The sequence below is a fragment of the Phascolarctos cinereus genome, unplaced genomic scaffold (assembly GCF_003287225.1).
Source record: "Phascolarctos cinereus isolate Bilbo 61053 unplaced genomic scaffold, phaCin_HiC Scaffold_5;HRSCAF=322, whole genome shotgun sequence".
Taxonomy (NCBI): domain Eukaryota; kingdom Metazoa; phylum Chordata; class Mammalia; order Diprotodontia; family Phascolarctidae; genus Phascolarctos; species Phascolarctos cinereus.
This window is the reverse complement of record NW_027555958.1, coordinates 15,993,759-16,006,687: the sequence shown is the minus strand read 5'-3', so window position 1 is coordinate 16,006,687 and position 12,929 is coordinate 15,993,759. Positions and strand designations below refer to the sequence as shown.

At 42.6% G+C, this 12,929-nt stretch overlaps 1 long non-coding RNA gene and 1 pseudogene across 2 annotated transcripts; one reads left to right on the top strand and one right to left on the bottom strand.

Annotated features, from left to right (window-relative positions):
• Positions 1–1,429: 1,429 nt before the first annotated feature.
• LOC144457469 (uncharacterized) lies at positions 1,430–6,861 on the bottom strand. 2 transcript variants are annotated; one of them, XR_013486791.1, is made up of 2 exons: positions 6,658–6,861; positions 1,430–1,822 (listed from the first exon to the last, which is right to left on the bottom strand). It is a non-coding gene; the product is annotated as an uncharacterized LOC144457469 (long non-coding RNA). The 2 variants fall into 2 exon arrangements; XR_013486790.1 differs by lacking the exon at positions 6,658–6,861 and adding an exon at positions 5,635–5,970.
• Positions 3,740–5,638, top strand: LOC144457468 (CB1 cannabinoid receptor-interacting protein 1 pseudogene; annotated as a pseudogene).
• Positions 6,862–12,929: the final 6,068 nt, after the last annotated feature.

The window sequence follows — 12,929 nt, the reverse complement described above, 5'->3', positions numbered from 1 at the left end:
TATCACCGCTTCATCTTCAACTCACCCTGTGCCCTCTATCTATCTATCTGTATATATACATACATATAATTTTTTCCCTCCAACTACCTTAATACTGACAAAGGTCTCATGGGTTACAAATATCATCTTTCTATGCAGGAATGTAAACAGTTCAACCTTAATAAGTCTTTTATGATTTCTTTTTCCTGTTTACCTCTTCACGTTTCAATTGAGTCTTATATTGGAAAGTCAAGTTTTCTATTTAGCTTTGGTCTTTTCATGGAGAATGCTTGAAACTCCCCTATTTCATTGAATGACCATTTTTTCCCCCTGCAGGATTATACTCAGTTTTTCTGGGTAGGGGATTCTTGGATGTAATCCTATCTCCTTCGCCCTCTGGAATATCATATTCCAAGTCCTCCAGTCCCTTAATATAGAAGCCGCTAAATCTTGTGTTATCCTGACTGTGTTTTTGCAATACTTGAATTATTTCTTTCTGGTTGCTTACAATATTTTCTCCTTGACCTGGGAACTCTGGAATTTGGCTACAATATTCCTAGGTATCACTCACATTTTATTTTTAAAATTTTTTTTTATATTTTTTTGGCTAGGCAATGGGGTTAAGTGACTTGCCCAGGGTCACACAGCTAGTAAGTGTTATGTGTCTTAGGCAGGATTTGAACTCAGGTCCTCCTGAATCCAGGGCTGGTGCTCTATCCACTGCGGTCACTCACATTTTAAAGGAACCCTTCCGAACACCCTTTTTTTTTTTAAGAACAATTGCCCCTTGATGTATCTGTTCTGTAACTTCGTATGCTCCTATCTTGAGTTTTCTGAAGATGCTACCTTTCCCTCTATATTTTTGGAGATCACAAGATCATAGATTTAAAGCTCAAATAGGGGTCCTATAGATGAATACTCCCATTTCACAGACAAGAACACTGAGCTTCAAAGAAGTAAAAATCACTTGTTCGAGATCACACAAGGAGTTAGTGGTAGAAAGATCATAGTTTTAGAGCTGGAAGGGACCTCAGCAACCATTTAGCTCAATCATTTTATGGATGAGGGAACTGAAACCCTGGGAACCTAAGTGACTTACGTGAGGTCAAAGGCAGGATTTGAACCCAAGTCCTCCGACTAAAGACTCTTTCCATTGGCCCGTGCTGCCTGTGGTGACAGATGGTGGTGGGAGGCAAACTGGGACATATGAAAGCATCCCCCGGGGATGGGACAAGGCCTGAGGGTCACTCTTGCACGGGGCAGACTTCCCCTGTCCCAGGGCAGAGCTGTCGCTTTTTGGAACCCTTATTGTGGAAGAATTGCCCCCATACTAAACTCATAAAATTTCAGCCTCCCAGAGTGGGAAGGGCGCTTAGAAAAGCCCTTCCCAGGGAGAGGAGCTTATAAATAAATTTGCAAGTCAATCATATTTTCTCAGCCGGGCCAGAAATCAGGATATGGGGTGTTTATTGAAAGGCAGCTCAGAGACAAGAAAGAAGGAGGCTTCGGTGGGCCTCCCTCCACAGGCTTCCGTTCTGAGCTCTCTGGCCTCAGACATTTGCATCCTGTGGAACTTCCTTTCCTAATCTCTGTTTCCCCCCAAAATAAGCAGTTTTCTAAATGATTTCCTGTAGCTGAGGAGGAACCCTTCCTGAGGCCTTCAGGTCTGAGTCCTGAGGTCAAACAAGAAATCAGGCAGTGGGGGTGTCCCTTGGGTCAGTTGGCTGCAGCAAAATCCTGAAGCACCGACGTTCTTTGGGGCAAGCCCCTTGATCCCTTCTGGGCCTGCTCTCTCGGGCACTGACTTCTCCTAGGCTCATTGTGGGTCCTCCTCCTTTTCAACCTGGCAGAGAGAATCATAGTTGAGATGGGTCATGATCACGAGGAAAGAAAGAGCCTCAGAAACGCCCTAATCCAGCCCCTTCATTTTACAGATGAGGAACCTGAGGCAAGGGCAGCCGCACAAGCAGTTTTGGTCAGACCAGGGACTTGCCACTGAGGTTTGCTGACTCCTGGATCCCAGTTTCAGGCAAACAGCCCCTTTCCCCCACACCCATGCACACCTGACCTCTTCTTTGGGGAGGCCTAATCTGTATATCCAGCATCTGGTGGGGCGGGAAGAGCTGTGGATTTAGGGCTAGCTGTGCAAGGCTCAAAGCCCAGGTTGGCTACAAGGCATTCAATGCTTCTGGACAAAATGATGGAAGGGATTTGATGATTTTGGACATCCTTTCCAGCTCCCAATGTATTCTCCAGTGACCATGCGGCTCATTCCAGTCTCACATCTTCTTAGCGGGGGTGTATATGTTTCTCGTAGTGTAGAGGGCAGAAGGAAAAGGGCTGGTGAGCAGGACAGGCCCTCAAGTGGGAGACGCCTTGTGTTTTAAGCTTCTAGTCAGTCAGTTAACCCCTTTCCTCAAGCTGCATGGAAGGAATAAAAGAACCAGATGTATCTGAAGCAACTGCCCTAATTGAAGCTATATGAAATGAGTCAATAAAACCTTATTTTAGTTTAGCTCTGCACCCCCATGTTGGGAATGTTCCCAGCAATTAAGAAAACTCCCTCTTCATCTCTCTCCTCCCACTTTTTTCCCTCTCCCTATCTTTCTTTCAGTCTCTCCTTATTTTCTGTCCCTCTCTGTCTCCTTTCTCTCTCTATCTTCCTCCCTATTCCTCTACCTCCCTCTCTCCCTCTCTCTTTCTCTTTCTTGATCTCCTTCCTTCTCTCTTTCTCTCTCTCCATCTTCCTCCCTATTCCTCTACCTCCCTCTCTCCCTCTCTCTTTCTCTTTCTTGATCTCCTTCCTTCTCTCTTTCTCTCTCTCCATCTCCTTCCCTCCATCCTTTTCTCTGTCTCTGTCTGTCATTTGTCCATCTGTCTGTCTGTCTCTCTCCTTCATTTCCCCTTACCCTCTCCTCCTCCACCCCCTCCTTCTTCTCCTCTCTCCTTCCCCACTCCTCATACATCAGCATTTCAATTGCATTTAACTTCTAAGGGTACAAAAATCAGTATAGTAATAATGCCATGTAATCTTAGTGAAACCAATTTCTTTTAAAGCAAGTGATGAAACGGAAAATAGACTCAGTTAATGAGGATTGGAAGGGCAGAGTCATCTCTCTGTAGAGAGAGAACAAGAGGATGAGAGGAGGAGGCAGAGGACGGAAGTGTAGAATTCACCTGATTCTGAGCCTGCAGGAGCACGGGGACAGCATCCTGCACCACTCTGTCTGGCTTGTGTTCCGTGCCCTCACATATTCTCAGTGATTGGGTTTGAGTTGTGGCAGTCCCCTTTAGCCCTTGACTCAGAACACGCTGGAGATTTCTGTTGTGTGCCCCAGGCAGCCATCTCCCACATGCACTCCAGCTCCTTGGCCAGTGAGGTACTTTCCAGGAAACATCTCTACATCTTTGTCAGCCCAAAAACTCACCCCAAACTTCCATTTTCCAAGATATGCCTTCAGACAAGATTTGGGCACGGATGCCAGCTCTGGCTGCCCCAACAAGCCTTCCGGTGGTCACCAAGTGTTAATGTCCCACTTCCTAGAGGCATCTGCATTTTAAATAGAGAGGCTGAGAGATGGAAACTCTCATGTACAAATGTGACTGCCAAGGAATATATTGCTGGAAACTAAATTCATCTAACAATTTCTTAAGCTGGCATAGCTCACAAATCCTAACTGAATGACCGCTACGTAGAGGACAGGGAACGTGTTTACCACATTCTACCTAGGGCTCCCAACTGTAGCTCTGCTTTTACCAGGCCTGGGCTCATCTGCAGGGCTTCTAACAACAAACACTCTTTGGTTCATGTTCCCCACCCAGGGTTTTCCCTGAGAATGTCCAATTCTGGTTCACGTCTAGCTCTCCAAAACAAAAGGATGATACAGCGGAAGGAACATTGGCTGTGGAATCAGCGTGGAGAGTGGGGGGGCTTCACCTCCACCTGTAAGAGGAACCAGTGAGCAGCTTGACGGTCAATGTGAGTTCAAATCCCGACTGTCTCAGACACTACTTTTATGATTTTGGTCATTATTTAACTCTTTGGAGACGCAGTTTCTTCATCTGTAAAATGAAGGGAAGAAGGCTGGGTTTGATAGCCTCCAACATTCCTTCCCGCTCTGGAGCTTTGCTGCGATGACCCACGATCTCAGCTCCCGTGCAAGCGTCCGGGCTAACAACTTGGAGAGTCTAGGACAGATCTTATTTAACCCAACACGAAACTCAAAGGATCCGCACCTGCGCCCATAAACTGTCAAGACTTCTCCAAGGAATCTCATACAGCATTCTGTACTACCTTAAAGCTGTACCTTTCCACAAGAGAAAAGTAGTTGGCATTAGTCAACTTTTATTAAACACTTACTGTTTAAGCTGTGCTAAGCACTGGGGATACAAATATCCCTCCAGGATTCCAATCTAATGGGGGAAGTCAACACACTAAAGGAAGCTGAAAAGAGGGGATTCATGTTGGGGGAGTCAGAGAAGATGCAAAGGAGGGCAGCTAGGTAGGAAAAGAGAAGATGACTGTGCTGATCTTCCTCCTTAAATGGAGGTTTTGGAGTTCACAGCTCTACCCTTTAGTCAGAGGGGCAGAGGGTAGTGAGGAGGTGTGAGACCCAAGGCTGATGGGGCCTTATAGGACAATGAGCTTGGGGGGTGGGCAGGGAGGCATGGTGGAGGGGTCAATGAGAGAGACTACTTGAAAGTCAATTGAGAGCTGGTTGCAGTTTCTTCTCCTTCCCCTCCCTCCACTTCCTCCCTAATGACTGAGGTCTTCTTCCTAGGTTATAGCCACCTCTCTCCCCCACTCACCCCAACAACATTATCCCAAAGCTGTGGCTCAGCCATGGCGGACGTCCTGAGCCTCATCTGCCTCTTCATCACCCTCCAGATCCAGCCTGACAACAGACTGGTCTTCTTTGAGCAACACTTCGGTCAGAATGGACCATCAAACCACTCACTGGTTTCTCTTACAAGGTGGAGGTGAAGACCTAGCCCACCATTCTCCAAGTGGAGAACATCTCCATTGGTAATGTGCTTGTCCCATTAGAGCTGAAATCCAAAAAGCCCGATGGGGACCAAATTGTTTACACAAGAATATGTGACACAGGAGGCGTGGCCCCATCAAAAAGTGGGGATCGACAACCCATCCAAATTACCGTTCCTTTCACTGATATTGGGACCTTTGAGACAAGCTTTACAGTGACCACAAATAGGAGCATTACCGATGGGGAAACCCCTTCTCCGTCCCTGAGTATTGTAAGTACAAACCCAATGAGAAATATAGCTTGATGTGGGTGAACAAAGGTCATTCTGATGACTCCTTGATGTCTGTCATTCTGATGACGGACATGAGTCTGTCTGACATTGCCGGACAGTCTCTTCAGAAATCTACCTCAAAAAAATTAAAACCGCAATCAACACAAACCTTAACTAAGGCATACTTGGACTGATGCTCTGTCCCATTGGGGACTGGTAACACGTGAGTCTCATTTTTTGGAGACACAATCTCCCATGTTGAAGATCATGATGCATCATCCCTGACAAAAAACCTTTCTCCATTTTGTGTCTGTGCACTTGCACCCAGTGTTTGGTCACACTGTTGACCACCTCTGGCAATAGCCAAGCAGAAATGCAAGTTAGACGTTGTGTACTAACCTGGTTCTGTGGACCGCTTTTTCCCAAGTTGAATGACTTCTTCCTTTTTGTTTAATGTTGTAAAACAAAAAAGTGTACAGACCCTATCTGCCGTGTGAAATTTGGTAACGTACCCTTTGTCGATTTTTCAGAGCAGGCTCTTTGGAAAGCTACGGACTGCAATGAGCAATAGCTAATGTGGAGTTCCTTCTTTGTGGCTTGGCTTTGTGGAAGTGGATTTGCAGAGAGATAGTACTTTTACTTTTTTTCCCCTTGTATGTAAAATGAGGAGGCTGAACGCCATCTTGGGGAGGGAGAGGGAAGGGAAGAGAACGGGAGAAAATTGAAAACTCAAAAGCTTATGGAAATGAATGTTGAAAGCTAAAAATAAATTAATTAATTAAAAATTTTAAAAATGAGAGGGCTGAAATGGAAAGGGACCTCAGAGGCAATCTAGCTCTATAACTAGGCTCTTCTAAGTAACTAAAATCTAACCCAACTCAGGGTACCATTAGGCAGTAACTTCTGCATAGGGCCTAAGGGATTATCAGGACTCTGCTTTCTGCAGGTCAGTTTACCTGAATTGTCATGTTGGATCATTTCAGCCATGTCTGACTCTTCATAGCCCCATTTAGGGTTTTCTTGGCAAAGATACTAAAGCAGTTTGCCATTTCCTTCTCCAGTTCATTTTTAAAGATGAGGAAATTGAGGCATAGTGAAGTGACTTGCCCAGGGTCACACAGCTAGTAAGTGTCTGAGGCCAGATTTGAATTCAGGAAGATGAGTCTTCCTGACTCCATGCCCACCGTTCTATCCATCGTGCCGCCTGGCTGCTTGAATTGTCATATTATCCCTTTATTTAAGAAGCACTGGTTACATTACTTATGTGGTTGAGACCTGAATATTAATAGTATCACTACATGTGAACTTTGTAAAACTATGTGTGGAATTGTAATCAACTTTTGATATTTCTAATAAAGGAATTGAAAAGGAAAAAAGAAAAGAAAAGTAAATCTTAGAGCAAACCTCACTTTCCCTACAGACCTGTCCAGCATTCCAGGCTGATAACACTCCATCAGTGTTGAAGTTTCCTCAATACGGCAAAGCACTTGGGGTCTGTAGAAAGACAACCTCTTTCACCTCCAGACCAGCCTTATCCACACAACTCCCAGCACTGGTGAAGGGCCCCAATGTCCCCATTTGACCATCTACATCATAGTCCTGTCCCTTGTGGCTCTTCAGCTCCAGGTCACTTCCTCTTGGTTGAGAAACTATGGGCTGTGCCACAATGTCTCCTCCTTTTCCTGGAGGAGTTCTCGGAATCGCTTGCCTCACCTGTCAAGTCCTTGCTACTCGTCACTGCTTCCCCTCCCTCTGCTGGCATCTCTGCCATCTCCGCACAGTTCTCTGGAGAGGCCAGGTGCAGCGTGGCTTCCCTCCAGGAAACCCACGAGCTTCCTCCGGGGAACAAAGACTCTCCAGCTGGTTTGTCTCTTGCCTCTGCCTCTGCTTCTTTGTATATCTCCTATGTCTCACTCCCTGCTCCTCCTCCTCTAGGAGCCCATCTTCTGGGCTCAGTGAACTGAGATCCCCCTGAGGAGAGACCCATTATTCTTGATTTCATGGAAGGGCTCCATTAGTCCCTCCATGGACTAATGATGTCTCCTGAAGAGATCACCAGCTACATTTTACAGTTAACCAGTTCTTCCTCTGACCCCTTTTCTGTGATCAGATCAGGGAAAGACCAGCTTTCTTACTCTTCCATACAATAGAGTAAAAACCAGTGGCTGGAAATCACCAACTAGTCCGAAGGCCAAGTTCAGGTGGTGGGGGTAGGCCCTGAGCCAGCAGAAAGGCAACTCAAGAAATGGAAGCCAGCCAATATTTATAGCTGGCTGTGTGCTGGGTCTAGATTTTAATCAAGATATTTTGCTTTGCTCTTTTTATGGTGGCAAAAAATTGATGAAAGGAAAAGGACCTATTTCTACAAAAGGAGTTACAGCAATTCTTTTTGTGGTGGGGAATGGCTGAATAAGTTGCAGTATTGTGATGGAATGCTGTTGTGCTGTAAGAAATAATGAGCAGGCTGATTTCAGAAAAACCTGGGAAGACATATGAACTGACGCAAAGTGAAGAAAGCAGAACTAGGATAACATTGTGTACAGTAACAATAATATTGTACAATGATCAACCGTGTAAGACTTAGTTACTCTAATTAAGACAATAATCCAAGACAATTCCAAAGGACCCAAAATGAAAAATGCTATCCACCTCCCGAGAGAAAACTAATGAGCTCTGAGTGTAGACTGAAGCAGATTTTTTTTTTACTTTCTTTATTTTTCTTGGTTTGTGTATATGTGGGTGTTTCTTTCGTAACACGACTAATATGGAAATATGTTTTGTATGACTTCATATATACTCAATATCATATTGCTTGCCTTCTCAAACGGGGAAGGGCAAAAAGGAGGGAGAGAATTTGGAACTCAAAATTTAAAAATTAAAAATGTTAAAAGTTTTTAAAAATGTAATTGGGAAATATTTAATAAAGTAAATGAAAATACATATATTTTTAAAAAGATACTTTGTGAAGTGAGCAAAACCACAGAACATTGTACGCAGTAACAGCAATATTGTAAGGATAGACAACTATGAATGCTTTAGCTCTTCTCAGCAGTACAATGATCAAAGATAATTCCAAAAGACTCTTGATGAAAATGCGCTCCACATCCAGAGAGAACTGATGGAGTCTGAATGCAGATCAAAGCAGAATATTTTTCACTTTATATTTTTTTGTGGGGCTTTTTGGCCTGTGTTTTTTCATAACATGACTAATATGAAATGTTTTGCATAATTGTACATGCATAACCTTTATCAAATTGCGTATCATCTCAGGGAGGCGGGAGGAGAGGATAGGAGGGAGAGAATTTGGAACTCAAAATTTTATTTTTTAAATTAATTTACTTGTTTTTAGTTTTCCACATTCATTTCCATAAGATTTTGAGTATTAAATTTTCTCCCACTCCCTCTCCTCCCCCCTCCTCAAGATGGCATGCAATCTGATATAGGCTGTACATACACATTCATACTAAACATATTTTCACATTAGTCATGCTATAAAGAAGAATTAGAACCAATGGGAGGAACCATCAGAAAGAGGAAACAAAAGAAAATGGGGGAAAAAAAGAGCAAATCGTATGCTTTGATCTGCAGTCAAACTCCATAGTTCTTTCTCTGGATGTGGATAGCATTTTCCACCATGAGGCTTTTGGAAATGTCTTAGATCCTTGTATTGCTGAGAAGACCTAAGTCTATCAATATTAGTCATTGCACAATGTGGCCGTTACTGTGTACAATGTTCTGATTCTACTCACTTCATTCAGCATGAAGAACTCAAAATTTTAAAGGAGTAAATGTTGAAAGATGTTTTTTGCGTGTAATTGTGAAAAAAATTAAAAAGATCTTTCGCTTTATCTATGGCTTTCCTTTCCCTTTCCCCTGCCAGTGGCCCATAAGATAAATCCTCTTTTCAATAGTGACTGAGGCTGTAGCATGGGGTGAGGAGGGGCTGCCATAAGCATCATGGCTGGAGCACCTGTCCGGGAAGCTATATAAGCTATGACCTTGACAAGTCCTTTTCTGGGCTTCAGTCTCCTCATCTGCAAAATGGACAGGTTGGATCAAACAATTTCCAAGGTTTCTGCTGAGACCAAGTCCTGTAAGGTCAGGGGAAGGAGGCACATTTGGGTGATGAGCAAAGGGAGAATCCTACGAGAGAAGCACGTAGGGATTTGTTTTGGTGTCTCATTAGCTAGCCTTGACTAAACTCTTTAAAGTCTGCAGAACACTTTACAATTATTACCTCATTTTACATTCACAACAACTCTGGGAGGTAGATGCTGCTATTCTCACTTTATCGATGAGGAAACTGAGGGAGACAGAGGTTAACTGACTTGGCCAGGGTCACATAGTTAGTGAGTTCAGAGGCTGGATCTGAATTCCGGTTTTCCAGACTCTGGGTGAAACATTCTTTTACCAGTAGCCAAAGAGGCATGGGGGTGGGTGGTGGAAGCTTGGAGTCAATCAATCAATCCATCCATCAACAAGCCTTTATTAAGCATCCCACTATATGCCAGGTACTGTGTAAGGGGCTACAAAAAACCAAGATGAAATCCTATCTTCCAGTATATTGGGGGAAGCACCATGTAGGGATATACAACATAGAGACAAGGTGATTTGAGAGGGGCTGGAGCCCACCATGGCTCTGCCTTAAAGCTATTTTTAGATTGATGTCGTTCAGTCACGTCCGACTCTTCATTTGGGATTTTCCTGGCAAAGTTACTGGAGTGATTCGTCATTCCTTTTTCCAGCTCATTTTAGAGTTGAGGAACTGAGGCAAATAGAGTTAAATGACTTGCCCAGGGTCACCCAGCTAGTACATGTCTGTGCTGTATTTGAACTCAGGAAGATGAGTCTTCTTGACACAGGGCTCCATGCTCTATGCTCTACGGTGCCCCCTAGCTGCCTACGTTCTTAAATACTGAGGACTTTTTTCAGAGGTGAGGATGGAGAATAGAATATGTCATAGAATCACGAATACAGAGCTGGAAAAGACCTTGGAGGTCCTTGAAGTCAATCCCCTCATCATACAGATAAGGAAACTGAGGCCCAGAGAGATTAAGAAATTTTCCAGAGGTCACATGGTTAGAAAAGGCAGAGCCGAGATTTGAACCCAGGTCCTCTGATTCCAGATCCTGCTCTTTTCATTGTGGCACTCTGCCTATGGGCGGCTTTTTGTGGTATGATGGGGTTGAGGGCCTTGTCCCATTTTGTCAGTTCTTCCTGCATTGGTGGGTGGCACAAATCTTGAAAACGGGAGATTGTTGGGATTAGTGGCAGAAGGTTTCTGAAGTGTGGAAAGACCAGTCAATCAATCATATCTATCAACAAGCTTTTATTTCGCTCTTACCACGTGCCAAGCACTGAGTCAGTTGCAGGTGTTGTAAATATTTGAGTACAGCAGAGGTTCCCAAACTTCATTGGCCTACTACTCCCTTTTCAAAAAGAAAAAAAATTTCTCAGCACCCCCTCCCCAGAAATCCTTAACCCATTAAAGGGTTTTTAAAATGTTTTAAATTTGCATCATTTCAAAAAATATATAAAATATTTTTATTTTATAAGTGACATATCTTAAATTTAATAACTTATTGCAAATTTGTGAGTTTTTTTCCTGCACTGAAATTTTGATGATGCAACGTTGTGTTATGCTACTTTCATATTATAAACAAGTCATTATATACACACATTCCTGCTGATGCCTGCTGGACTTCCTGACAATGCACAACACACTGGCCTGCCAACACTTGCTTGTTAAGGCCTGTTGGCAGACTTGATTACTGTTCAGTTGTAACTTGGATTTTGTGTGTTTATTTAGAAAATAATGTAATCACTATGATTTTAACTCTGTTATGCAACAGATGAAACATGTAAGAATATTTTTTTGAAGTTTTCTTGTCTTCTTTCTGTAGACTTCCACCACTTCTTTATTTTCATTCAATGCCCCCACAATTGCACCTGAAGCTACTACTGCTCCCCCCATCATTCTAGCATGCCCCCAAGGGGTGGTATTGCCCCCTTTCAGAATCTCTATCCCTACCCACAAACAGTTTACATTATAATACAAGAAGATAATACATAAAGGGGAGCCATAAAGTGGGGTGGGGTAGGTTACAAGCATATATTAAGTGGCTATTCTGTGCCAGGTCCCATGCTAAGCTCAGGGGATAAAAAGACAAAAATGCAACAGTCCCTGCCCTCAAGGAGCTTATATTGCCTCAGAGGGAAAAATATTAGCCTAGGACTTCAGAAAAACTTGGAAAGACTTACATGAACTAATGTCGAGTGAAGTGAGCAAGACCAGGAGAACACCGTACATGGTAACAGTATTATTGTACAATGAACAACTGTGTAAGACTTATCTCTTTTCAGCAATGCAAGGATCCAAGACAATTCCAGAAGACCCATGATGGAAAATGCTAACCACATCCAGAGAAAGAACTATGGAATCTGAATGCAGATCGAAGCATACTATTTTCTTTCTTTCTTTCTTTCTTTCTTTCTTTCTTTCTTTCTTTCTTTCTTTCTTTCTTTCTTTCTTTCTTTCTTTCTTTCTTTCTTTCTTGATTTTTAGTTTTCAACATTCATTTCTATAGGATTTTGGGTTCTAAATTTTCTCCACCCCCTTTTCCTCTCCCCAAGATGATGTGCAATCTGATATAGGCTCTACATATACATTCATATTAAACATATTTTCACATTAGTCACATTGTAAAGAAGAATTAGAACTAATGGGAAACATCACAAGAAAGAAGAAACCAAAAAGAGAGAGAGAGAGAGCAAATAGTATGCTTCAATCTGCATTCAGATTCCATAGTTCTTTTTCTGGATATGGATAGCATTTTCCATCATGAATCTTTTAGAGCTGTCTTACATTGATGAGAAGAGTTAAGTCTATCACAGTTAGTCATTGAACAATGTTGTTACTGTGTACAAGGTTCTCTTGGTTCTGCTCACTTCACTCAGCTTCAGTTCATTCAAGTCTTTCCGGGTTTTTCTGAAGTCAGCCTGCTCATCATTTGTTATGGAACAATGATATTCCATCACATTCCTAACTACAGCTTGTTCAGCCATTCCCCAACTGATGGGCATCCCCTCAATTTCTAATTCTTGGCCATCACAAAAAGAGCTGCTGTGAATATTTTTGTACCTGTGAGTCTTTTTCCCATTTTTATGTTCGCTTTGGGATACAGCCTTAGAAGTGCTATTGCTGGGTGAAAAGGTAGGTACAGTTTTATAGCCCTTTGGGAATAGTTCCAAATTGCTCTCCAAAGGGATGAATCAGTTCACAACTCCACCAAAGATGCATTAGTGTTTCAAATTTCCCCACATCTTCTCCAATATTGATCACTTCCCTATTCTGTCATTTAAGTCAATCTGATAGGTATGAGGTGGTACCTCAGAGTTGTTTTGATTTGCATTTCTCTAATTAATAGTGATTTAGAGCATTTTTTCATATAACTATAGATAGCTTTAATTTCTTCCTCTGAAAATTGCCTGTTCATATCCTGTGACCATTTAGCAATTGAGGAATGACTTGTATTCTTATAAATTTGACTCAGTTCTTTATGTATTTTAGAAATGAGGCCTTTATCAGAGACATTGCTTGTAAAAATTGTTTCCCAGCTTTCTGTTTCTCTTCTAATCTTGGTTGCATTGGCTTTGTTTGTATAAAAACTTTTCAATTTAATGTAATCAAAATT